This window comes from Geotrypetes seraphini, chromosome 13, assembly GCF_902459505.1.
Source record: "Geotrypetes seraphini chromosome 13, aGeoSer1.1, whole genome shotgun sequence".
NCBI classification, from domain to species: Eukaryota; Metazoa; Chordata; class Amphibia; order Gymnophiona; family Dermophiidae; genus Geotrypetes; species Geotrypetes seraphini.
Genome location: NC_047096.1, coordinates 51,625,641 through 51,650,490, shown reverse-complemented (window position 1 = coordinate 51,650,490; position 24,850 = coordinate 51,625,641). Strand labels below are relative to the sequence as shown.

Genomic DNA, 24,850 nt, shown 5'->3' with positions numbered 1-24,850 from the left:
CGGGGATGGGATGGGGACAAGCTAGCGGGGATGGGCGGTGACAGGGACTGAGTTCATGGGGATGGATGGGATGGGGACAAGTTCAAGGGGACAGGGACAGGGACAAATTTTTTCCCCGTGTCATTCTCTAGTCCCTCTCTCCATCTGTGCTTATCAGCCTCTCACCTCCCAGCACATATGGTTCCCTCAGATTTCTACTCCCCATATGCATCACTGCACTTCTTCGCATTGAATTTTAGTTGCCAGATGCTAGATCATTCTTCTGACTTTTGCAGACCCTTTTTCATGTTTTCCACTCCCCCCGGGGTGTCCACTCTTACAAATCTTGTTATCATCTGCAAAAAAAGTTAACTTTACCTTCTAACCCTTCAGCAATATCGCTCACAAACATATTGAACAGAATCTGTCCCAGCACCGAGCCTTGAGGCACTCCACTACTCACTTGACCCTCCTATGAGCAAATTCCATTTACCATTACCCTCTGGCGTCTGTCTGTCAACCAGTTTCTAATCCAGTTCATCACTTTGGGCCCTAACTTAGACACTTTGGACTTCACTCTCTGTCCCGAATGGGCTCACAACCTAAACTAAAGCGCCTAAGAGAAAAAGAACATTATTCATATATTCAAAGATAAAAAGGAAGATGAGAAGGAAGAAGAAGCCCCAGAGAAATGTAGAGAACAAGGGAAAGTGAAGCAGAGTGGTTACATTGTAGATCTCTAAAGATAAATAGAAATGATATCAGGTAGGAAAAAAAGAAACAAACAAATAAAAAGAAATATGACAAACCCAGCAAAATAAAAATGAAACAAAAGTTTGTAAGATATAAGGAGGAGGGAGGCATTTGTTCACTGGAAGAGCAAATGGTGTGAGCAGGAAAGTAGGAGATCAGTAACCTACTGATGTTGGACTTGAGGCTGGACTTGAGGGTAAATAACCTTGACGAGTAAAGACTAAGGGCTCCTTTTACACAGGCGCACTAGGGCCGTAATGCGTGGAATAGCGCGCACTAAATTGCAGCGCGCACAGGCCGCTACCGCCTCCTTCTGAGCAGGTGGTAGATTTTTGGCTAGCGCACGCTAATCTGCGTGCGTTAAAAACGCTAGTGCACCTTTGTAAAATAAGCCCTAAGATTTTGTATTTTCCTGAATTTTTTCTGATTTTGGCCAGCGTATTGATTTGTTTCACATATTTACTTTAATAAAGCTGCTGAATGAAGTGAATTTAGCATGCCTTCACATGGGTCTTTTCCATGTGTAAAAGTCACTTTTCCTGTAGTTGGAAAATGGACAATTTTTATTTTCAGTATTAATAGTGATTAGCACACAGACCCTTACCACCACATACTTTTTAGGTGGTAAGACCTCATGTGCTGATCAGGTACTGTGCGGAAATGTTGAAATCCTAGCTGATTAACAGAGCCATGAGCACTCTCCATCCTCCAGACTTGCTTTGACAAAAAAATCAAAATCCTGTGTAAGCATTCATTTCAGAATTACCATGGAACACCTTAGCATGGGCCACAGTAAGACCCTTAACACTGTAGCAAGCATGTGGAAGTGCTCACTGCATCTTTGTAAAGGGACCCCCCCCAAAACTTTTTTGCACACATAGATCTGCAAGGGTTAAGGCCCAGATTCTAGAAACGGTACCATAAGTTAGGTGACGGTAGGCACCCACTGCCACCTGACTTAATTTTTGAATTGGTTTTAATTGGCACAGTAATTGACCATACTGTTAAAAACTGATTACAAGCTTGTTAAAAAAAAAGTATGCACCATTCGCATCTAAGCATGGCTTAGTCTAAGGTCAAAGTAGGCGTGGTTAGGGGGGGCAGAAATAACCTTAGGCACTGCTATGTGTGATTCTTCATCAAACCTAGGCATCGGAAATGCAAGCCTTTAAAACTCTGGCCTACATTACTGGAACCTAAGTTTTTTCTTAGGTGCTAGTAGCCGCAATTCTGTAAATGGTGCCTAATGTGATTGACACGTGACCGGCACAGTTTTTGTAGTCACCACCTGGCCCTATGTATATACAATTCACTTTGTGTGTACATTTTCTTAGGCACCGAAACATACTGAATGCATATCAATGAACTCCAGATTCTATTAAAAAATGCCTAAAATTAGGCACCTACGTTGGTGTGCCTAGCCAAATTAGACACCTAACTCAATTATTTAATTAGCTTATTCAGCACTAAGAAGCTTAATAAACTAGAAATTAATTTTAATTTAAGCTAGGTGCCTAAATCGGTACAGCCTACTGATCTCAGGTACAGCGTGTAACCCAAGGCGCCTACCAGAGAGTGAGTTTGGTCAAGGGTGGGTCAAGGATGGATCTTGGACATGTCTTCCATGTAGGCTCCTATACTGGACTTAGGCACTAGTATTTAGGCCAAGACAACCATGGCATAAATAGGGGGCAGCTAAAGTTTTGACTTCTACCAGTGCCTAAGTCCAATTTAGGCGCTGTTAGGTGTGATTCTATAAACGGTGCCTATCTGAAGATTGACATTAACTATGCGCTGCGTTCCATAGTGCCTATTTTTTAGGTGCATTTTACAGAATCGGAGTCTGAATGCATGTCCACAGACTTTTCCACTAATGCCTTTCTCATCTATTGAAAAAATTTACAACCCACCAAATTACTCATAACACTCTCCATGAGGGACAGCAGAAAAACAATGAGATCAACATTCAGTAGCACTTGATGGAGAGAAGAGGCTCCTGCCCAGTTAAACCATGCTGACCGGGCTGAATATTGTTTTTGACCAATGCGATACTCTCCAATCAATGCTGGTATGGTCCAGGGATGGAGCAGGGTGCTATTCAAGAACCGTTAAGATTCAACGTTGGTACTCGGTTAGTATCTGGTTACTTCAGGGCAGAAAAAAAGTTGCCCTAAGTTAACTGGGTTGTTATACAGGTACCACTGCTGAATATCAACAGTACTAGGGTAACAACCAGCAGGTGATTCAATCCTAAATACTGAGCGGAATACCCAACTATGGACCTAAGCTGAATACCTGCATCTAATTCAGCTAGTAGCAGTCAAATATCCTATATTAATAAATTATATATATCACGCCGAAGATAAAAAAATATGGGGAAGGGGGTGCACATGTGCACAGGGGGGGCAGAAAAGAGGCGGGAGGGGGCGTCACCACCCCAGGTGCCGCTCACCCCCGGCTATGCCACTGAGTGTCTTGCTTCTGTTAGAACATGTTTTCTCGTTGAAAGCTGGGTGCAGAATTAGTGCCTCACTTTTGTCGCTATTTATAGAATTCCCTAGCTTGTTACTATAATATGCAAAGAAAATGCGCATGTTTCAGGTCTACATGTGTAAATAGCAGCTCTTTAAAATAGCTATCTACAAGCACAGGCCATTTGCATATATAAATGTCACTATTTGCAAATTGTAAATGCCATGCAAGCCTTCTGAAATGACCTCTGTAGTCCATGTGCTTCAAGAAGCAGGAACTAGCTTTGATGTGCGTCTATAAAATGCTCATACCGAGAGTACTAGAGTAGTGCTTTAAAAATAACAGTAATAATAATACATGAATCATTGCAGGCAAGGCTATGGCCTTAGTGTTTTGTAGTAGAAACTCTTTTTGTGAAGGGATGCTTATTTATTGAATTATTAGGATTTATTACCCACCTGTATGACATGATTAATTGCAGGCAATACACATCAAGTACAACTTGACGTAAAGTTTACAATTTTGTTAACTGCATAACAACATAAAATGGCCAAATATAAGCTTAAATGCAATCAATAACAAAGCTGTAGATGCCAAATGATACAGTATCAGAAATATAAGCATTTCACAGCAGTATAAAACAATCAAAGAACATAAATATGATAAATGTCAGCAGAATACAAATGATACTATAATAGGCAGCATGGAAAAAAATATTCATATTCGCAGTCTCAGCACACTACAAATGAAACACCTTAAAAGGCACACATTAGAACATTCAAATAACATAGAAAAGAAACATCTTACTAGGTAGTCAAGGGGGCAAGTGAAGTTGAGATATATAGGGCTCCTTTTACAATGCCATGGTAGAGGTTTCTACCATGCCCCGGAAAGGTAAATGCTCCAATACTCATAGGAATTCTATGAACGTCGGAGCATTTACCTTGCCAGCCCACGGTAGAAACTTCTACTACAGCTTTCTAAAAGCCAACAATAGACAGGATAAAATAAGTAGTATAAAGTCATCCGAATTCCTCCTTCATAGAGAGAAAGGTACAATCAAGGACATGTGAAATCAAATTATCCTACAACTATGATCGTCCTATGCCTTGTCTTAAAATCCAAGAACAAAACCTTGAATTTGACCCTGCACCTAAGCCACAGTGTGCTGGTTATTTTATAACTGTCATATTTCTGTTTCAAGTAACCCCCATATAAATGGAGTAACAATAATCTAGTCAAGATTTTATCTATTAGGATTTATTTACTGCCTATTTCAAGAAATTCACTCATGGCAGTTTACAACAAGTATATTCTGGACATAGGCAATAAATAATTATAACATAGAAACATAAGAAAAATTATACTACATCAGACCATGGTCCATCTATTCCAGTTTCCTATTTCCACAGTGGCCAATCCAGGCCACAAGTACCTGGCAGAAACCCAAATAGTAGCAACATTCCAGAGCTGAAATTGTGATGTCATAATGCAGTGGTTCCCAAACCTGTCCTGGGGGACCCCCAGCCAGTCAGGTTTTCAAGATACCCCTAATGAATATGCATGAGAGAGATTTGCATACCTGTCACTTCCATTATATGCAAATCTCTCTCATGCATATTCATTAGGGATATCTTGAAAACCTGACTGGCTGGGGGTCCCCCAGGACAGGTTTTGGAACCACTGTCATAATGCATCATTCCACCAATGCCTAGGAGTCAACCTCATCAGTGATGTCACAATGGATTCATTCACTCTAGGTCACAAGTACCTGGCAGAAACCCAAATAGTAGCAACATTCTATGCTATTGATCCAGGGTAAGTAGTGGCTTTCCCCATGTCCATCTCAATAGCAGATTATAGACTTTTCCTTCAGGCCCTTATCCAAACCTTTCTTAAACATAGCTATGCTAACTGTTGATACAGTTTAACTATTCTTTGAGTGAGAGAATTTTTCCTTATATTTTTTTTAAAAAGTATTTCCATATACCTTCATTGCGTGTCTCCTGGTTTTTGTACTTTTTTGAAAGAGTGAGAAATCAATTCACTGATCCATTCTACACCACTCAGGATTTTGTAGACCTCAATCTAATTAACCCCTACCCACCCGCACCAACCGTCTCTTTTCCAAGCTGAAGAGCCTCAACCTCTTTAGTTTTTCCTCATATGAAAGGAGTTCCATCCTCTATATTAGAGAATGACATGGGGGAAAAAATTTGTCCCCGGCACCGCCCCATTCCCGTGACCACCATCCCTGTCACCGCCCCATCCCCGTGACCACTATCCCCATAGCATTCATACAAGCCTCAGTATTGCAATATTTATCTTATTCCTTCCTTATAAATCAAAGTTCTGGCTGCTGAACTAGAGAAAGATGTTCAGCTGGCAGGGCTTTGTTTATAAATTTTTATCAACACAACTAATATACTACTTTATCCTAAAGCAAAAAAAAAGAAAATAAATATAATTTTTTTTTTTCTACCTTTGTTGTCTGGTTTCTGCTTTCCTCATCTTCTCATTTAATTCCTTCCATCCACTGTCTGTCTTCTCTCTGCGTCTTCCATTTGTTCTGTTACTGTGCCTCTCTCTTCAGCCCCCTCCAATTGGTCTGGCACACATCTTCTTCCCTCCGCTCCCCCATAGTCTGGCCCTTCAGCGTCTTCTCCCCACTCTCTGTTCCCCATTTCCCTTCAGCATCTTTTCCCCACTCTCAGTTTCCCACTTCCCTTCAGTATCTTTTCCCCATTTCTCTTCAGCGTCTTCTCCCCACTCTCTGTTCCCCATTTCCCTTCAGCGTCTTCTCCTCACTCTCTGTTCCCCATTTCCCTTCAGCGTCTTCTCCCCACTCTCTGTTCCCCATTTCCCTTCAGCGTCTTTTCCCCACTCTGTCTTCCCCATTTCTCTTCAGTGTCTTCTCCCCACTCTGTCTTCCCCATTTCCCTTCAGCGTTTTCTCCTCACTCTCTGTTCCCCATTTCCCTTCAGGGTCTTCTCCCCACTCTCTGCTCTCCATTTCCTTTCAGCGTCAGTTCCTCTCCATCCCCCTTCAGGGTCTGTTCCTTTCCTTTTCACCACCACCCTTCCCTCTCACCACCTCACTGCCCTTCGGCACCCCTCGCGTGGTCCGAGCATCTCCCTACGCCCCCCTTACCTTTGTGGCACATTTTTAGTTTAGAGAAACTTGTTGAAAGCCACCAGAGCCTACATGCAGTCATGTGTGTTTGTGGGTGGAAGCTTCTCCTCTGACGCAACTGGAGTCTTGGAAGCTCAAAATGCGCCAGAGAGACCGGATTCCTGAAGGCCATACAGGATTGCTTCATGGATCAACTTGTTAGAGAACCGACGAGAGGGAATGCCACTCTGGATCTAATCCTAAATGAGCTAAGAGGACCTGCGAAGGAAGTGGAAGTAGTGGGACCGTTGGGAAACAGTGATCACAATATGATCAAGTTCAAAGTTGAAGTTGAAGTTCAAAGTTGAAAGAGAACCATAGCAACAACTTTTAACTTCAAGAAAGGAAACTACAAAACAATGAAAGTAATAGTAAGGAAGAAACTTAGGAACACCTCCAAGAAATGGCAAACTGTAGAGCAAGCCTGGTCTTTATTCAAGGACATGGTGATCAATGCGCAAAATCTACATATACCAAGATTCAGAAAAGGGTGCAAAAAGAAACTAACAAAAGTCCCGGCGTGGATAACCAAAGAAGTGAAGAAAGCGATAGGTGATAAGAAGAGCTCATTCAAGAAATGGAAAAAGGGCAAAACTGAGGAGAACTGGAAAGAGCACAGGAAGTATCAAAAAGAATGTCACCATGTGGTTAGAAAAGCCAAAAGAGAATATGAAGAAAGGCTAGCCAAGGAAGCACGAAATTTCAAACCGTTCTTCAGATATGTTAAAGGGAAGCAGCCGGCAAGGGAGGAGGTGGGACCGCTGGATGATGGAGACAGGAAGGGAGTGGTGAAGGAGGAGAAAGAAATGGCGGAAAGACTAAACATTTTCTTTTCGTCTGTACTTACAAAAGAGGAAACATCCAACATACCGGAACCTGAGCAAATCTTAAAAAGGAGCCCAAACAGATAAACTAACATCCATGGAAGTAAGCCTTGAAGACACACGCAGGCAGTTTGAAAAATTAAAAACTGACAAATCGCCAGGCCCAGACGGAATCCACCCAGTGGCTCTGAAAGAACTAAAGGAAGAAATAGCGGAACTACTACAGCAAGTTTGCAATCTATCCCTGAAAACAGGCGTGATCCCGGAGGATTGGAAGATAGCCAATGTTACGCCCATCCTTAAAAAGGGATCGAGAGGTGACCCGGGGAACTACAGACCGGTGAGTCTGACCTCGGTTCCGGGGAAATGGCAGAAGCACTGATAAAAAGACAGCATCGATGAGCATTTTGAAAGAAATAAACTTCTAACCACAAGCCAACATGGCTTCTGCAAGGGGAGATCGTGCCTAACGAACTTACTGCACTAATTTGAAGGAATTAACAAACGGATGGACAAAGGGGACCCCATAGACATCATATATTTAGATTTCCAGAAAGCCTTTGACAAGGTACCCCATGAACGCCTACTTCGGAAACTGAAGAATAATGGGGTGGAAGGAGACGTACACAGATGGATCAGAAAATGGTTGGCGGGGAGGAAGCAGAGGGTAGGAGTGAAAGGCCACTAATCGGACTGGAGGAGGGTCACGAGTGGTGTTCCGCAGGGGTCGGTGCTCGGACCGCTGCTATTCAATATATTTATAAATGATATAGAAACAGGGACGAAGTGTGAAATAATAAAATTTGCAGACAACACCAAACTATTTAGTGCTGCTCGGACTAAAGAGGACTGCGAAGAATTACAAAGGGACCTGAACATGCTAGGGGAATGGGCGACAAGATGGCAGATGAAGTTCAATGTAGAGAAATGTAAAGTATTGCATGTGGAAAGCAGAAACCCAAGGTACAGCTAAACAATGGGAGGGATGTTATTAACTGAGAGTACCCAAGGACGGGACATGGGGGTAATAGTGGACAAGACAATGAAGCCGTCAGCACAGTGCGCAGCGGCCGCTAAGAGAGCGAATAGAATGCTGGGTATAATCAAGAAGGGTATTACAACCAGAATAAAATAAGTTATCCTGCCATTGTATCGTGTGATGGTGTGTCCGCATCTGGAGTACTGTGTCCGATACTTGTCGCCGTACCTTAAGAAGGATATAGCGATACTCGAGAGGGTTCAGAGAAGAGCGACAGTTTGATAAATGGTATGGAAAACCTTTCATACACTGAGGAGAGACTGGAGAAACTGGGGCTCTTTTCCCTGGAGAAGAGGAGAATTAGAGGGGATATGATAGAGGCTTATAAGATCATGAAGGGCATAGAGAAAGTGGAGAGGGACAGATTCTTCAAACTTTCGAAAACTACAAGAACGCGAGGACATTCGGGAAAACTGAAAGGGGACAGATTCAAAACCAATGCTAGGAAGTTTTTCTTCACCCAGCGGGTAGTGGACACCTGGAATGAGCTTCCAGAGGGTGTGATAGGACAGAGTACAGTATTAGGATTTAAGAAGAAATTGGATAATTTTCTGAAGGAAAAGGGGATAGAGGGTACATATAGAGGACTACTACACAGGTCCTGGACTTGTTGGGCCGCTGCGCAAGCGGACTGCTAGGCACGATGGACCTCTGGTCTGACCCAGCAGAGGCACTTCTTATGTTCTTATGTTATGTTCTTATGAGACTGTTGCTGATGCTGGGGACTGGGACAAATGGTGAACTGATATGGCGGTTCACATGTGCTGTTGCTTATTCATGGGGCTTGGAGAAGTGGAGAGAACTAGTGCAAGGGCTAGGGTGGGCTTTTGCTAATGCAGGGAATATAGAAATGTGAGGATTGGTATAGGGACTGAGATGGCTATTTCTGATGCAGTGCAGAAGATAGGGTTCATGCGAGGGCTGGAAGGGGCCTGCTGTTAGGCGTTGAAAGGAGGAACTGTTCCTGGGGCTGGGGTCTTGTAGCCAGGGGGGCACTGGGAGGAATTGTCAGTGGAAAACTCTTCTTTGAGTTACTGAGAGAAATCCACCTAAAAGATATTTTATAAATATATACTGTATATACATAGGGTTACCAGATGTCCAGAATTCTCTCCTTTTGAGGACATGTCCGGGGATCTGTCTGGGTTTTGAAAAGCTTTAATTCGTGCAGGAGGGCATGCGCGGATATGACACAATGATGTCACGCAAGCGTGATGTCATTGTGTCTCATCCGTGATGACGAGAATAGGCAGCAGGGGGCGGGATTGGAGGTGGTGCTGGGGCAGGATCGGGGGCATGACAGGGCAGAACTGGGGCGTGATGGGGAGGGGATGGGTGGGACTGGCAGGCCTGGGGGCAGGTCTAGAGGTCCGAATTTTCCTGATATATATATATATATATAGTATACTAGTCATTAAGCCCGTTACATTAACGGGTGCTAGAATACATGTCTGTCTGTCTCCCTTCCGCTGACTCTCTTTCTCTCTCCATGGCCCCCTTTCTCTGTCTGTCTTTCTGTTCCTCTCCCTGCCCCTGTGTCTTTCTTTCTTTCTGTCTCCCTCCCTCCCGCTGTCTGTCTGTCATTTTCCCCCATTTTCCTGTGCAGCAGCATTTCCATCCCACTTACCTATGCAGCAGCAACAGCATTTCCCTCCTATCCCCCCCTTTCTTTTGCAGAAGCAGCAGCGGTATTTCCCTTCCCCTCCAAGTCCCTGTATAGCAGTAGCAGCATTTTCCCCCACCCCCCTTTCCCTTCTCTTACCACGATCTGGCCTGCTCCGTTTGGCCCCTCCCCCTTCTTTTAGTGCCGTTGCTCTGCTCGATCTGGCCTGCTCCTGACCCTCCCACCGCCGACAAACCTCTGGGCGAAGGTGAACGCCAGTCCCAAGTCTGAGCGATCCTCCCAAACTTGACCTCCCTTACCCGGGTTGCGTTAGCCAGTGCTAATGTGTGCAAGCGGCTGTAGCACCGGCTTCTCCACCCGGACCCTGAGCACGCGCCGCGCTCCGCCCCTTAGCTACCCGGAAGTACCGGGCTTCACTCGCCTGCTCCCAGTGGGCCAAGAGAGAGGGGGGAGTGGCTGCCGTGTTGATCTGGCCGACTCCCTGGTGACAGGAGCCGCGGCGGCACCTTTAAAGTGAAAAAATAACTGTGGCAAGGGAGCCGGCCAACTGGCAGTTCAAGTTGGAGCTTTGGTCTGGCCTGCTCCCTGCCCGCCTTGCCATATTGTATTTTTTTATTTGAAAGACGCGGCGGTGGCTCCTCTCATGATCCCCACCTGCGTCGGAAGTCTGACCCAGGCGGGGATCGTGAGAGGAGCCACCGCCGCTTCTTTCAACTAAAAAATACAATACGGCAGGGAGCAGGCCAGACTGAAGCTCCAACTTGAACTGCCAGTTGGCCGGCTCCCTTGCCACAGTTATTTTTTCACTTTAAAGGTGCCGCCGCGGCTCCTGTCACCAGGGAGTCGGCCAGATCACCACGGCAGCCACTCCCCCCTCTCTCTTGGCCCACTGGGAGCAGGCGAGTTCAGGTGAAAGGAAGAACTACATACCTGTTTAGCTCGTGGTTTTAAAGTTAGGCGTCCAGGCCAGGTCTTCAAAGCAGCTGCAGCCGCGGGTTTAAAGTTAGGCGGTCAGGTATTCAGAGCGGCAGGGGGAGGCAACCTTTTATTCAATGTCTGCCGGGTAAAGCGCCGTGCCGAGTAGAGGAAGCAAACGCCGTGGCAGGAGAGCAGGGAGTGAGTTTTTCCTATGCGGTTGTTTGGGGGGGGGGGGTGGTTGTGAACAGGAAGTCGAGCAGAGGCGGGAGTGAGCTGTTCAGCTTCCCCTATCTTGGCAAACCGCTCTGGCGAAAATGTAGTGAAGTGCCGCGTGGAGCCGTAGAAAGAGCGGGGCATGCTGCAGTCTTGGCGGCCACGGACATACGGATTACGGAAGCACGCTGATAAGACTGCGCATGCGCCGCTTACGGTTTTATTATATAGATAGTATATAAACAGGAATACACTGATGAACCCCTATTTTTCAGACTCTGGGAAAGCAACTTATTGTCTAAAAAACAAACATCTAGGATCAGAAGTCCTAGTTATACCTGAATCGATTCTCTTTTGACATCATATTTTTAACCCTTCTAACTACTGGGGTTTCAAATAATGAAAGAGAGAGATCTCTCATTCGACTAATTTGTTGAGATTTTTTATTAAGTGATGAAGCCTCTTTCCTAGCTAGAGAGAGGGATGCAAACCACCTGAGGAGGAAATGGAAATGCTTTGCATGTAATCAGTGTTTGCCTTGATGATTTGCTATGTGTGTAACAATCAGGCCTAATTTTTCAGGTTCATAAAAAGTAATAAAAATGCAAATCATGAGAAAGCATTAGTGGAAAACTCCACAGTATTATCTTTAACATGCCTGGTTTATATGCGAGCTTTTTTTTAATCAACAGACTGACTTTATTGCTTCATGTCAAATGAGTAGTCATGTTAGAAAATGTTATGAGCATTACCATTTTCAAATTCTCCTTAGGTGAGCCATGCCAGCAGCATCCAGAGGAAAAAAAAATTACAGTCCAAGGTCTGTAAGGTTAGACCTAGGTGTCTATGACAAGAAAGGACGGTTTCTAATTTTTCTGTGTTGCTGAGTGGATTTAAAGTGCTACATAGTGGCCTGTGGTCAGGGCCTTCAGGGGATTCACCCCATCTCCTAAAGGCCCTGAGGCACTGCTATGAATTTGATTGGTCAAGCAAGCAACAGGCAGATGCTGCTGAGCCAATCAAATTCAGATCAGTAGTCAAGGCCTTCAGGGGGTTTGGAGAATCCCCAGTCTAAGAACGCCATCACATCCTCCCAGTCAACCTTATTATTTAGTCACAATGATCATCAAAAGTCTGTCCAAAGAGCTACCGTATTTTCACACTATAAGACGCACCCTAGATTTAGAGGAGGAAAACAAGAAAAAAAAAACCCCATTCTGAACCAAACTGTGTACTAATAAATACCAGGCTCTGCAGCCAGCCCCCCTCACTCCCTGCCAGGCTCTGCACCCTGTCCCCCTCCCCCCGCCCCCGCCCATACAGTCTTTTGTATTAAAAGTTTTTGGGTTGTGGAACAAATCGTCTGAGTTTCCATTATTTCTTATTGGGGAAATTCGCTTTGATATACGAGTTCTTTGAATTACAAGCATGTTTCTGGAACGAATTATGCTCGCAAACCAAGGTTTTATTGTACTTATTAAAAGCACAGAAAATTCAAATAAGAGAGTTATAATACATACTAAAAGGGAGACAATATACTTCGAAGCATCTAATAAGCACAAATCAGAACATTCAAATAACACAGATATGATACGAATGCTTTTCTATAATACAACTTATCCTGTAGCTGAGGTGTCAAATGCAGATATTAGATGGGGACAAAATGGATGGTACAGAGTGTGTTGGGATAAACAGATGGGAGGCTAAACCCAAGGGAAGTTGTTTATGCCATGCAAAACATTGTGCACTATCCTGAGCTGCACATGAGTCAATTAGCACCAAATTAGTTACTAACTCTCAATTATTGGTGTCAATTGGCAACATTTTGGATTTGTGTTTGCATCTTAGTCAGCCCTTAGGGATGTAAAAACTGGTTTCCCTCAGGGATCTGTCCTCTCTGCAGCGCCGTTCAATATATACTGTACATGTGTCCATTGTGTCAATTACGATGGCATATAGAGATCTCATGTAGATTGTACGCAAATGATGTCCAACTGTTGTTTCCAATTGGGGAATCTCTGCTATAATCTTTTGGGAAATTAGAAACAGTGATTTTGAGGTGAAAAGGTGGATGGATAGAAATAGGCTTTTGTTGAATGTCTCAAAGACAAAAGTGATGTTCTTGTCAAGGGCTGTGAATACAAATATTCCTGACTGTGCAAGTCCTAGGAACAACTATCCACTTCTCAGCTGAGGCCAAATATCTTAGAGTGATATTGGATTCCCATTTGTCCTTTCAGTCTCACATTCAGGCGATGGTGAAAAAGATTTATTTTAAGTTGAGATTGTTGAGCAATCTCAAATCTTACTTGTCTGGGGCCAATTGTAAGTATGTCCTTCAATCAGTCGTACTGTCCAGTTGGATTACTGTAACTTGGTGGTGTTAGGCGTTCCTAAGAATGTGATTCACACTTTACAAGTTACTTAAAACTTGATAATTCGAGCTCTGTTTGGTGCTAGGAAATTTGATCATGCATCCAATTTCTATGTAAGATTGTACTGGCTGTTCCTACTCTTAAGCAGGCAAGGTTACATGCAACTAGAGTGGGAGCGTTTTCTTGTGCTGGTCCGGACGCTTGGAATCATATTCCCTTTTACATTAGAAAGCAAAAGGATGTAACTGTTTTTAAGAAGCTTTTGAAGTGACATCGCTTTTGTGAAATGAAATATGGATGCTGAGCACTTATCTGCTTGTTTTGTATGATATGTGGATGAAATTTGTGTGTCTGTATTTATGGAGGTTTTGTAATACTTACTGTGAATGTATTACTGTAACCCACCTTGCTAAAGGGGGGCTATAACTAAATAAGCTACAAACTATCTTGCTAAGTGCTATTCTATCAACATCAATGTACAAATTTTATATCATGCAATTCAAAAGGGAATGAGGTCATGGGTGGGGCATGGGTGTTCACTAAAGATGAGCGTAGAATTATTGAATACTGGGATGGGTGCCTAACTCATGTGCCAGGATTTACACCTGATTTCAGTTGGTGTAAATTCTCACCCCTAAAGTTTGGCTTGAAAATTGGATTAAAGACTTATTCTATAAGGAGCAGTGGTGGTAGTGGAGCGGTCTAGAGTGGATCACCCGGGGTGCCATCTTTGTGGAGGGGGGACAGCGCTTCTCCTCCTCTCCATCTCCCCAGGTACCTCTTGAAACGTTTGCTGGCATGAGCAGCATTTTCCACTTACTGCTCATGCTGGCCTCGGCTCCCTTCTGATGTCACTTCCTGATTGTGGACCAGAACGTGATGTCAAAAAGGAGCCAAAGCTGGTGGAAGCATCAGGTGGAAGATGCTACTCACACTGGTGAACATTTCAAGAGGTGCGCAGGGGGTGGGGGTGCTCAAGCGGTGGGGGAAAAGTAGGGGTGCACAGCGCAACAATGCCAGGTTCCACAGTCCGGGCACCAACCTTCCTCACTACGCCACTGATAAGAAGTGTGCAACTCAGAGCACCATTTATAGAAAAGCACACGCTGAGAAGATTTTTTTCTATTTAAAGACTCTAGTCCTTAGTCCCCCCCCCCTCTTTTCCAACCCAAAACACACCCAGACCATGCCTCGCATATTTTCTGAGGGCACATCAACAAATCCACGCAAGACAATTACGCCCTGTCAATAGCGCCCCGTGAAATGTGAACACCAATCTGAATCTGCCATATGTGGATATGTGGAAGGCCCTGATTTGCTCAAACTCCTCAGGCCCCTCCCAAGGGACGGGGCCTGAGGAGTCTGAGCAAATCAGGGCCTTCCACATATCCACGTATGTAAAGGGTTCCCATAATCATCATGTAAACCTTACCCTAACACTAGATAGCAAGTGAATGTTTTAAGTGGAGTGGGTTGGGGGTGGGGGCGTCTCATATGTTTGTACAGCTTCTGGTCTTTGAAATCTCCATTTGCCACATCTGGATATTCGTACCCAACCTTCTGAGCAGCTGCCAAACAAATGTCCCAACTGTGCTAGTTATACCTCTCTGATTAGTTTTCAATTGTTGTTGGTGTATGTTTTTAATATACAGTATTATTAAGGGAAGGAATTTGCCTGGTTAATGACACTTGGGCTGCAGAGTCTTCTGCAAAAGTCCCAACTCACCTTCACCATACCATAAATCATTTTCTCTTATTAAAAACATCCAGATAAAGTGATGCACTGATAATGCCTAACAACCCATTAAAATATTACATGGGAGCTCAGAATAACCCTGTTCCTTACAGCACAAATTAAGTCTTGTCTTGCACACAGAACCCCTGTGCCTAGTCAGTGTGCATTTAAAGATGATTAGGAACTAGAGGCATGTGGCATTACAGGAAACCAAGGGTGAGTGGTTCTAAAACTTAACCCACTGAGGTCCAGAAGCACTAAAGCCAGCGATCGTCGCTAAACCTGTTTTAACAGCTTTAGCAATGATTGCATTTGCCGACCCAATGCAGAAAACGGCTCACTGATCGCTCATTCACTGATCCAACCATGCAAATAAGCTCATTAATATTGAAATGTCATGTAAACTAGTAGAGCAATTGATGCTCTAACATAGCTTCCCAATGCACTAAAAAAGGGATTGCTTTTAGCAATTCAAAAAAAAAGAAAAAGCGACTAGTCAAGATCAGTCGCTTACCTCTCCAACATTTCTTTGTTTTTAATGGGCACAGATGCTGTGTGTGTTACACATGCCTTTAGTTTTCTGTAAGTCATTGGGCAGTGGTAGCAATTCCCTGCCACCGGTCCCTGCATTTTCTCTCCACTGCAACCCACCCCAGCAGAAACAAGAAGTTGTCAGAGAGGGCGGGCCACAATGGAGAGAAGACGCAGGGACTGGTGGCAGGGAATCGCCACCGCCACCTGGCGACTTTTACAAAAAACTAAAGGTAAATGTGGTAGCCGGGAGGGTTAGGGGGGGTAGAATGGGAAAAATGCCAATTGTGGAGAGAAGGGTGGATGCCAGGAAGGGGAGTGGCAGAGAGGGCCGGCAGCAAGATGCCGCTCTTTCAATAGAGACACCTGAGGATGCCACCTCAGTTGGCCTCTTTATAGGACCGCCCCTGATGATGGAAGGGGGTCCTTTGAGGCGTAAGGAGTGTTATCACAGGTGTAGGTGGAATGCACTGTGACTCCTTTAAACATCATACCAGAAGCACTGGGCTGCAGCTTCGAGACCCAATGCTATTGGCGTCAAGCACTGGGAAGTCATTTTGCTGTGCTGTTCTTGCAGCATTTCCCGGTGGTGTTCCATACAGTGCCAGAGTTTTGAGCATCATCCAAAATGGTACTCCTGATTGCTAGCATGTTTATAACCTAAAGAAATAGTCTTGCAACACAAAGGGAACGCCAGAGTTAAATTTCATACAAAGAACCAGGTCAAAGACAACAGAAGCATCATCATCATCAACCCACAGTGCCTTCTTCACCAGAAACAGTGAGGGAAAGGATGCAAGCTCAAAAAGATGCCAGCTCGGTGACCTGACAAAATAAAATCACTGAATGTACTAGGAGATAAGACAAAAAGGGAACGTGAACAAAACAGACAACGAGCAGATTCTTTTATGACCTAAAGCAGCATCGGCATCATTACAAAACCGGAGCATGTCCATTTAAGCAGCCATTACAGAGAGACAGATTTGGAAATGTTCTACTGTTCTGAAATAGTCCTCGTTAATTAATATTTTCCAAGCTTAAACTGCAGCTACCTTTGCTGCATATGGACTCCTATCTATCCTGTGAATATTTTTTTTTTTCAGGCTGCCATTAATTCAAAGCTCACTTTGTTGATATTAATTTTCTGGACTTTTCAAAACCGATGCTCTGACTCTGCCGAAATGCTTTTATTATATAGAGCAACTCTTTTCCCAGCAAAGCCTGAAGAGCACTGTCATCTTGCTGAAAGCAGAGGCATGTAGGAGGGTAATTTGGGGAGAAAGCAGCTGCAATTGAGCCAAATTGGTCAGAAATTATCACTAGCAGCTGAAGCGTCTTTTCTCTGAAACAAGGTGAAAAAGAGGCTGTTTCAAACATGCAGCCACTGAAGACATTGAATCAGGAATAAAACAGCCTCAGAAAATACTGTGCACTGATTGGCCTGCATCAGGTCTCTTAGCCCCTAAGTATTATGCTATAATAGCCTCGGGTTGCTTGGCAGCCTCTATTTGCAGAACTGCAGAGAAGCTGACCAATGAAAGGCAGCGCTGATTAGACATGATGACATCATAAGACGGTTGTGTTATTACCCTGTGCACCGTTAAAAATTGATTATTGCTTCTGAGTTATTTTGTGAGACAAGATGATTAAATTAATAATGCACTTGTTAAAGCAATAAGGCCTTCGAGAGGGTGGGTGCCATGCTTTCAGAAAACATTCCTATCAGTGGATCTAAAATTATAGTATACACTTATAGATTTTGTTCTCACCTCAGTAACAGAAAAACAAATGAAAAAAATACTTTGTAAAGTACTACAAATCCCTTGCAGAAAAGTTGCTCACAAAGTATTTAGCAAATCCACAATATTAGATACCAGAACAGAAAGAGCAACAACCCTATATGAGAAGTAAAACCACAAATATTTCACTGGATTCTAAAATACACATATACCTCCTGCTGGGAAAACAGAATAAACTTGACTGCTGCACATCCCTAATGAATCATCTCAGAAATATGAAGAATATGCCCTCACCAAATATAGAAAAAGTGACAAAAATAAGAAATAGAAATGTGCAGGTAAAACTGAATTTATCTTTGCTGTCCACTTTAGCGGCAGCTGTGGTAGAAAGCAAAATTGCTATTCTTAGAGTATCTTCTCCAGGTTCACTTGAATGACACAGGAAAGGGGGGGGGGGGCTTTTCTTTGATCTGAGCTATTTTCTGTCTGTCCCAAGCTCACAGTCTCCCCCCTCCTTTTCACTGAATGCTGCCTGGGACAGGGAGAAGCTAGACCAGGAAGTGGAGGGCTGTTCTTTGCTGCCTGCCTGAACACTGGGACACTAGCAAATAGAGCAATGTATCGCAAACTGTATGCTGCGAGACGCTGGCAAGGAGAAGAGGTGCTGGCGCCAGCAGACTGCTTGCGGCGAGAGGCACGTCCTGTAAGCAGTCAGCCGGTGCTGATGACTCTCCCCCTTGCCAGCATCTCTCCTCCTCTCCCCGCACCTCCTATCCTCCAAGATTCCCCACCGGCGAAGTGACTGGTTCAGGGTCGCAGCCGGAAGGCCTCCGTGCATGTACGGATGTGAACATGACGATGTCACGCATGTGCGTGATGTCATCACGTTGACAACCGTGCACTTCCAGCTGCAGCACTGGGTTTAGTGTGCCACGGCGCCACAAAGTTTGCGGGACACTGAAATACAGTCAGAGAGGCAGAACCCCTGCATGCTTATACAATGCACCCCTGTTAAGCAGAGATAAAAGTGGTGCAGTTAATGATGCCCTCTTGGATGTGATGCCCAAAACAGCTGCCCTGCTCACCTCCTCCAGTTCCAGCACTGCTTCTATCATAAGCCTAATGAAAACCTCTTTGGGGCCCGATATGATCATAGTTTATCATAGGTCAATACAGAGATGGCCTAGATACCAAGCATGTCCAGAGGAAGAGCTATGGTCAGCAGAATAAAACTGTTCCTGCATCAGCCTAATGAGTAGAGATGGAATTAGTTAGTTTCCCTAATGTGGGACAGAACTGCAGGAATCCTGAGGGAAAGATAGACAGCCAGTAATCTTTGGACAGGTCACTTCTATAAAATACATGCTCAAAGTTATCCACTAATTATGTGCTTATTTCATTAGTATAGAGGATTATGCCAAAATGTATGTATGTATGCCAAAATTCCACTAAACATTCTTCTGTAAATACACAACTATACTACATAGCACATGTTTTACAGGTAGGCATACATATAGGCAGAGTCTAGATCAGGGGTGTCCAACCTGTGGCCTGAGGGCCGCATGCAGCCCTGTGAAGTATTTTGTGCGGCCCCGGTCAAGGGCGATGCAGTGTTTTCCTCTGCTGCCCCTGGGTGTTTACCACCTTGCCGGCTCCCTCCTCTGTCTTGCTGCAGCGTTTGTGCAGCCCCAGAAACATTTTTTTCAGCCAATGCAGCCCAGGGAAGCCAAAAGGTTGGATACCCCTGGTCTAGATGGAGCATGGGGTGGAACTCACACATCACAACTTACAGAATATCCAGAATTCTAAACTATGCATATATCGCCAGAACTTAAGTGCAGACACAACCACATCCAGTGGCATAGTTACAGATGGGCCTAGGTAGGCCATGAAAAAGAGAGGAGAGAGATGTTGGATGCTGGATGAAGAGTAGGTGTAAAAAAAACCTGCATTTTTTTCATATCTCCAGGTGGGGATAAGAGTGGAACGGCTTATCCAAACATAAGAACATAAGAACATAAGCAATGCCTCTGCTGGGTCAGACCTGAGGTCCATCTTGCCCAGCAGTCCGCTCACGCGGCGGCCCAACAGGTCCAGGACCTGAGTAGTAATCCTCTATTTATACCCTTCTATTCCCTTTTCCAGCAGGAAAATGTCCAATCCTCTCTTAAATCCCAGTACTGTATTCTGCCCTATAACGTCCTCTGGAAGCGCATTCCAAGTGTCCACCACACGTTGGGTAAAGAAGAACTTCCTGGCATTTGTATTGAATCTGTCCCCTTTCAACTTTTCCGAATGCCCTCTTGTTCTTTTATTTTTTGAAAGTTTGAAGAATCTGTCCCTCTCTACTCTTTCTATGCCCCTCATGATCTAATAAGTCTCTATCATATCCCCTCTAAGTCTCTTCTTCTCCAGGGAAAAGAGACCCAGTTTCTCCAATCTCTCAGCGTATGAAAGGTTTTCCATCCCTTTTATCAGACGTGTCGCTCTTCTCTGAACTCTTTCGAGTAACGCCATATCCTTCTTAAGGTATGGCGACCAAAACTGGACACAGTATTCCAGGTGTGGGCGCACCATCGCCCGATACAGCGGCAGGATAACTTCTTTTGTCCTGGTTGTAATACCCTTCTTGATTATACCTAGCATTCTATTCGCTCTCTTAGCAGCTGCTGCGCACTGTGCCGTCGGCTTCATTGACCTGTCCACCATTATCCCCAAGTCCCTCTCTTGGGTACTCTCATTCAATAACATCCCTCCCATCGTATAGTTGTACCTCGGGTTTCTGCTTCCCACATGCAATACTTTACATTTCTCAACGTTGAACTTCATTTGCCATTTTGTCGCCCATTCCCCTAGTTTGTTCAAGTCTCTTTGCAATTCCTCACAGTCCTCTTTAGTACGAGCTCCCCTAAATAGTTTGGTGTCATCCGCAAATTTTATTATCTCACACTTCGTCCCTGTTTCTAGATCATTTATGAATATATTAAATAACAGCGGCCCGAGCACCGAGCCCTGCGAAACACCACTCGTGACCCTCCTCCAGTCAGAGTAGTGGCCCTTCAACCCTACCCTTTGTTTCCTACCTGCCAACCAGTTTCTGATCCATCTATGTACATCTCCGTCCACCCCATGGTTCTTCAGTTTCCGGAGTAATCGTTCATGAGGCACCTTGTCAAAGGCTTTTTGGAAATCAAGGTATATGATGTCTATGGAGTCACCTCTGTCCATCTGTTTGTTAATTCCTTCGAAGAAGTGTAGTAAGTTGGTTAGGCACGATCTCCCCCTGCAGAAACCATGTTGCCTTCCATCCTTGAACTCTAGGGAACTCAAACTAAAGACTTAACCCTCCTCCTCTGGTCATCTCCTGGGACACTCCCCTTCAAGAACAGTCAGTACACAAGCCGGGTAGAGCTATAGCCAAAAAACGGGAGACAATTTTAAGAAGAAAGAGAGAGGGTACGGGGAACTCCCCACCACATAATCAATTCTGCTCATGATAAAAACTCATAAAACTATTAATGCCTGCAGGCGAAACTTAACATAAACATTGAACTTTAGCAAGAAACAATTTGGAACATTACAAATTTGGATAAAGGAGATTCTGAGGGTCAGAAAGATGTAAGCACCCTGATATCACTTAAATACCAAAATACTAGGTCTGCCTACATCACTGGCAAGATTTATGGCAGGCATTAAGTGCATGTGCCTAACTTATAGGTACAGATTTTCATGGGTATACTAGTTTCTATAAAGCAGGGGTTTTGAATTAGAGAATGACACAAGAGACAAATTTTTCCCTGTCTCCGCCGGAACTCATTTTCCTGTCTCATCCCAGCAAGTTCTTTTTCTGTCTTTGCTCCATTCCTGCAAGCTCTGCCCTCATCTGCACAAGCCTCAAACACTTTAAAATCAGAAGAGTTTGAGACTTATGCAGTTAAGGCAGAGTTAGCAGGAATGAGGCAGGGACTGGGACAGTGACAAAACTTGTGGGGATGGGATAGAGAAATAGAGTTCCTGCAGGGACAGGGAAAACTTTGACCCTGTGTCATTCTCTATTCTGAACCCAATCCTTGGGACACACCTAGCCAGTTGGATTTTCAGGATCTCCACAATTATGCATATGAGAGAGTTGCATGCACTGCCTCATTAATATGCAAATTTTTCTCAAGCATATTTAGGGTTGCCAGATTTCTAGTATAATGCAGCCCCGCCCCATTCTACCTCCAGCTCCACCCAGTTCTGCCCCCAGCCCCGCCTCCGCAGACCTCCCCGAGCTCAGGACTGCATCCGCACATGTGCGAACATTGACGCGATGATGTCACACACTTGCATGCATGTGTATGACATCATCGCATTGAGTCCACTCACACACAGATACCTTCCAGATGCAGCCCTGAGGTCAGGGACTTCAAAAACCTGAACAAACTGCCGGGTTTTGGAAATTCATCTGGGCACCTGGACAGTCCTCTAAAAAGAGGACATGTTTGGGTTTTCTTGGACATCTGGTAACCCTAAGAATATTCATTGTTGAAATCTTTAAACCCAACTGGATTGTATCCCTTGAGGACCATGGTTGCCCTTCCTCATTCTAAGGTCAGATGAAGGTCAGCCCTATTAAAAGAAAAACTTCTGGGGTCACAGTATTCTGCTATTCAACTTGTTTAAAGAACCCCTTAAACAATAAATCATTTATCTGGCTATTCCAGCTGACAAATGCGACAAGAAAATAAATTAACTAATGCATTTCCAGCTGAGATATTACAAGGAAGATATTTAATAGATGCAGGCACTTCAAAATATATATTTAAAAAATGAAGAAAACAAAATAAGCAGCATAAAAAGAGTAAAATTTTTAAAAAAGGTTAAGATATTTGTTTCAGTAACAGTGACATTTTGACAGACATTGGATTCCCCACGCTGATTGCAGGATGATACTTCACCCTGTAGCAAGCCAGAACTGGACAGAGCCTAGTTCAACCCTGTAACCATGTCTTTTCTCCAAAGAAAGGCAAAATCATGTTGCTCCTTGCATTGCAGCCTGCTGCACACATTATATAGAAAGTCCACTGGGGCTCTCTATATAATGGTGGTGCTTATACTGCCACCTCCAGGATAACCTGGGGAACTGATTTTTTCCAATTCACTTGGCTTCAGATTCTGCACACACACATTTTCTACAGTTAAATATTATGCCAGAGGCTGTTTTATAAATAGCAGGCACTGGGCAGATGTGCCCCACATTGACATGCCGACATTCAGTTTATCACCTGGAATGAACAATGCAGAGTCTCAGGCAGTTTGTTGTAATGTTAGAATCGTAGAGCTGCTGCCACATTAAGACAAATTTTTACTTGCTATCTCTATTGAATTTTTGAGTCAGGGAAATGTGCCAGACTATAGTAGTGGATGCAAAAAGCTCCTCTATTTATATACAGGGTAAATCCCTGGACAGTAATAGCTTCAAAATCACATACACACACAAACATACCAATCACACTGTCTCACTACAGAACAGATATAGAACAAGGAGCAGCAATGCAAGTTCCCCACGCATTACCTTGCCACAGAGAAACGAATCTCCACAATTCCAGACATGAAAAAACAAACAGTGGAGACGTACCAAGGAGACAGGTATGCAACTTTATTTCAAATCTTTATAAGTGCCTTGCAGAGTGTAATGTCCTTATTTAAACTCCACACTCCATTGGAGTGTGGAGCTTAAATAAGGACATTTTCCTCGCGGTCACACCGCTCTCCCTAACATTGCTTTCTAACATTAAAGCTCATTGAAGCTAGCGTGTACTTGGATGTGAGCGTTTGCTTTGAGATTTTGATCCATGATGCATTACACTCAGCAAGGCACAGTATAGTAACAATAAGGCTTCTGAAGCAGGCTGTTTCGGCCAAAACACGTGCATTTGAGCCATCGCACTTATAAAGATTTGAAATAAAGTTACATACCTGGACCTTGGTACATCTCCACTGTTTGTCTTTTCATTTCTTACCGTACCACAGAACAGTAGAACCAGTAGTTGCAATGCAAACTTTCCTTGCATGTACTGCACCATCGCAGAACAGATGCAGCATTAGCAAGGTGCATGCATACACACACACACATTCCATACACTTCCTCACCAAAGGCATGGTTCTAGAATTTACAACCTTTATACAGTAGCTGTAATGGAAAATAAAATAAATGGTAATCAAATCAAAATCACATTAGTTGCGTCTTAGCAAACAAAGGAACCCGAGTATTCCAGAGTAAAAAGGAGAAACAAACAAACAAAAAACCACATAAAAACTGTGGAATGGATGGTCTTGTTGGAGATACTTATTAAATAAACACTTGTAAAGTTCAAGTTCACCCACATATGAAAGCAACAATGTGTACTCAACACGGTCCATGTTTCGTCTAGAGATGCCTTCCTCAGGGGTTCGAGACTCTAAGCGCTCAAAAGGAGACAATGTGGATGAGAAAAGTATCATTAAAAACATGCTCCTACGTGCTGTAAAGGAGAAATGAACAGCAATGTCTCTTTTCTTTTTTTATTAGTTGCGTATTAAACACGGGGTCAGTATTCAGCTGCCCAAACACCCAATGAGGGCTCTTCAGAACAAAGAAAAGATGGCTGAGTGGGGATATAATATAGGTCTACAAAATACTGAGTGGAGTAGAATGGGTAAACATGAATTGTTTACTCGTTCAAAAAGTACAGAGATGAAGTTGCATGGAAATGCCTTAAACCAGGGCTGCCTAAGTCCGGTCCTACTGGCAAGCCAGGTTTTCAGGATATCCACAATGAATATACATGAGAGAGATTTGCCTGCACTGACTTCTTGGTATGCAAATCTCTCTCTCATGCATATTCATTGTGGATATCCTGAAAACCTGGCCTGCCAGTAGATCTTGAGGACCGGACTTGGGCAAGCCCTGCCTTAAACAAATAAGATAAAATATTTTTACCCAATGAATAGTTAAACTCTGGAACTCTTTGCCAGAGGATATGGTACGTTTGGGTTTTAAAAAAATATTTGGACAGGTTCCTGGAAAAAAGTCCATATTCTGTTATTAAGATAGTGGAAACTATGGGCTCCTTTTATCAAGCCGCACTAGCGGTTTAATGCACGTAATAACGCGCGTTAAACCGCCTGCCACACTAGTCGCTAACGCCTGCCTTGAGTAAGCGGTAGTTTTTTGGCCAGCGCAGGGGTTAGCGTGTGATTAAAAGCTGCGCGTGCTAACCCCGCTAGCGTGGCTTGATAAAAGGAGCCCTATGACTTATCCCTGGGACTCTTGCTACTCTTTGAGACTCTACCAATAGAAATTCTTGCTGGAAAATTACCTTATCCATCCAATATCAATTAGCAAAATGCAGGAACCAACTACCACTTACACTATGATTTTGTGATCACTATCTCAGGTTCAAAAAACTTTTAAAAGCATTTCTGTACCAAGACGGAGAGCTAACCCCAAAGT

At 43.8% G+C, this 24,850-nt stretch overlaps 1 protein-coding gene across 5 annotated transcripts in view; it reads right to left on the bottom strand.

The window, feature by feature from the left end:
• The window catches only part of KIRREL3 (kirre like nephrin family adhesion molecule 3), a 1,600,598-nt gene that overhangs the window by 1,520,919 nt on the left and 54,829 nt on the right, over positions 1–24,850 (bottom strand). The window contains exon 1 of one of the 5 annotated variants that reach the window (XM_033917924.1): positions 10,793–11,221. The exons of the other annotated variants lie outside the window; for them this stretch is intronic. The gene's annotated coding sequence lies outside the window, so the exon portion shown is untranslated. Of the gene's footprint in view, positions 1–10,792; positions 11,222–24,850 lie in introns of those variants that run through there. 5 annotated transcript variants of the gene reach the window in all.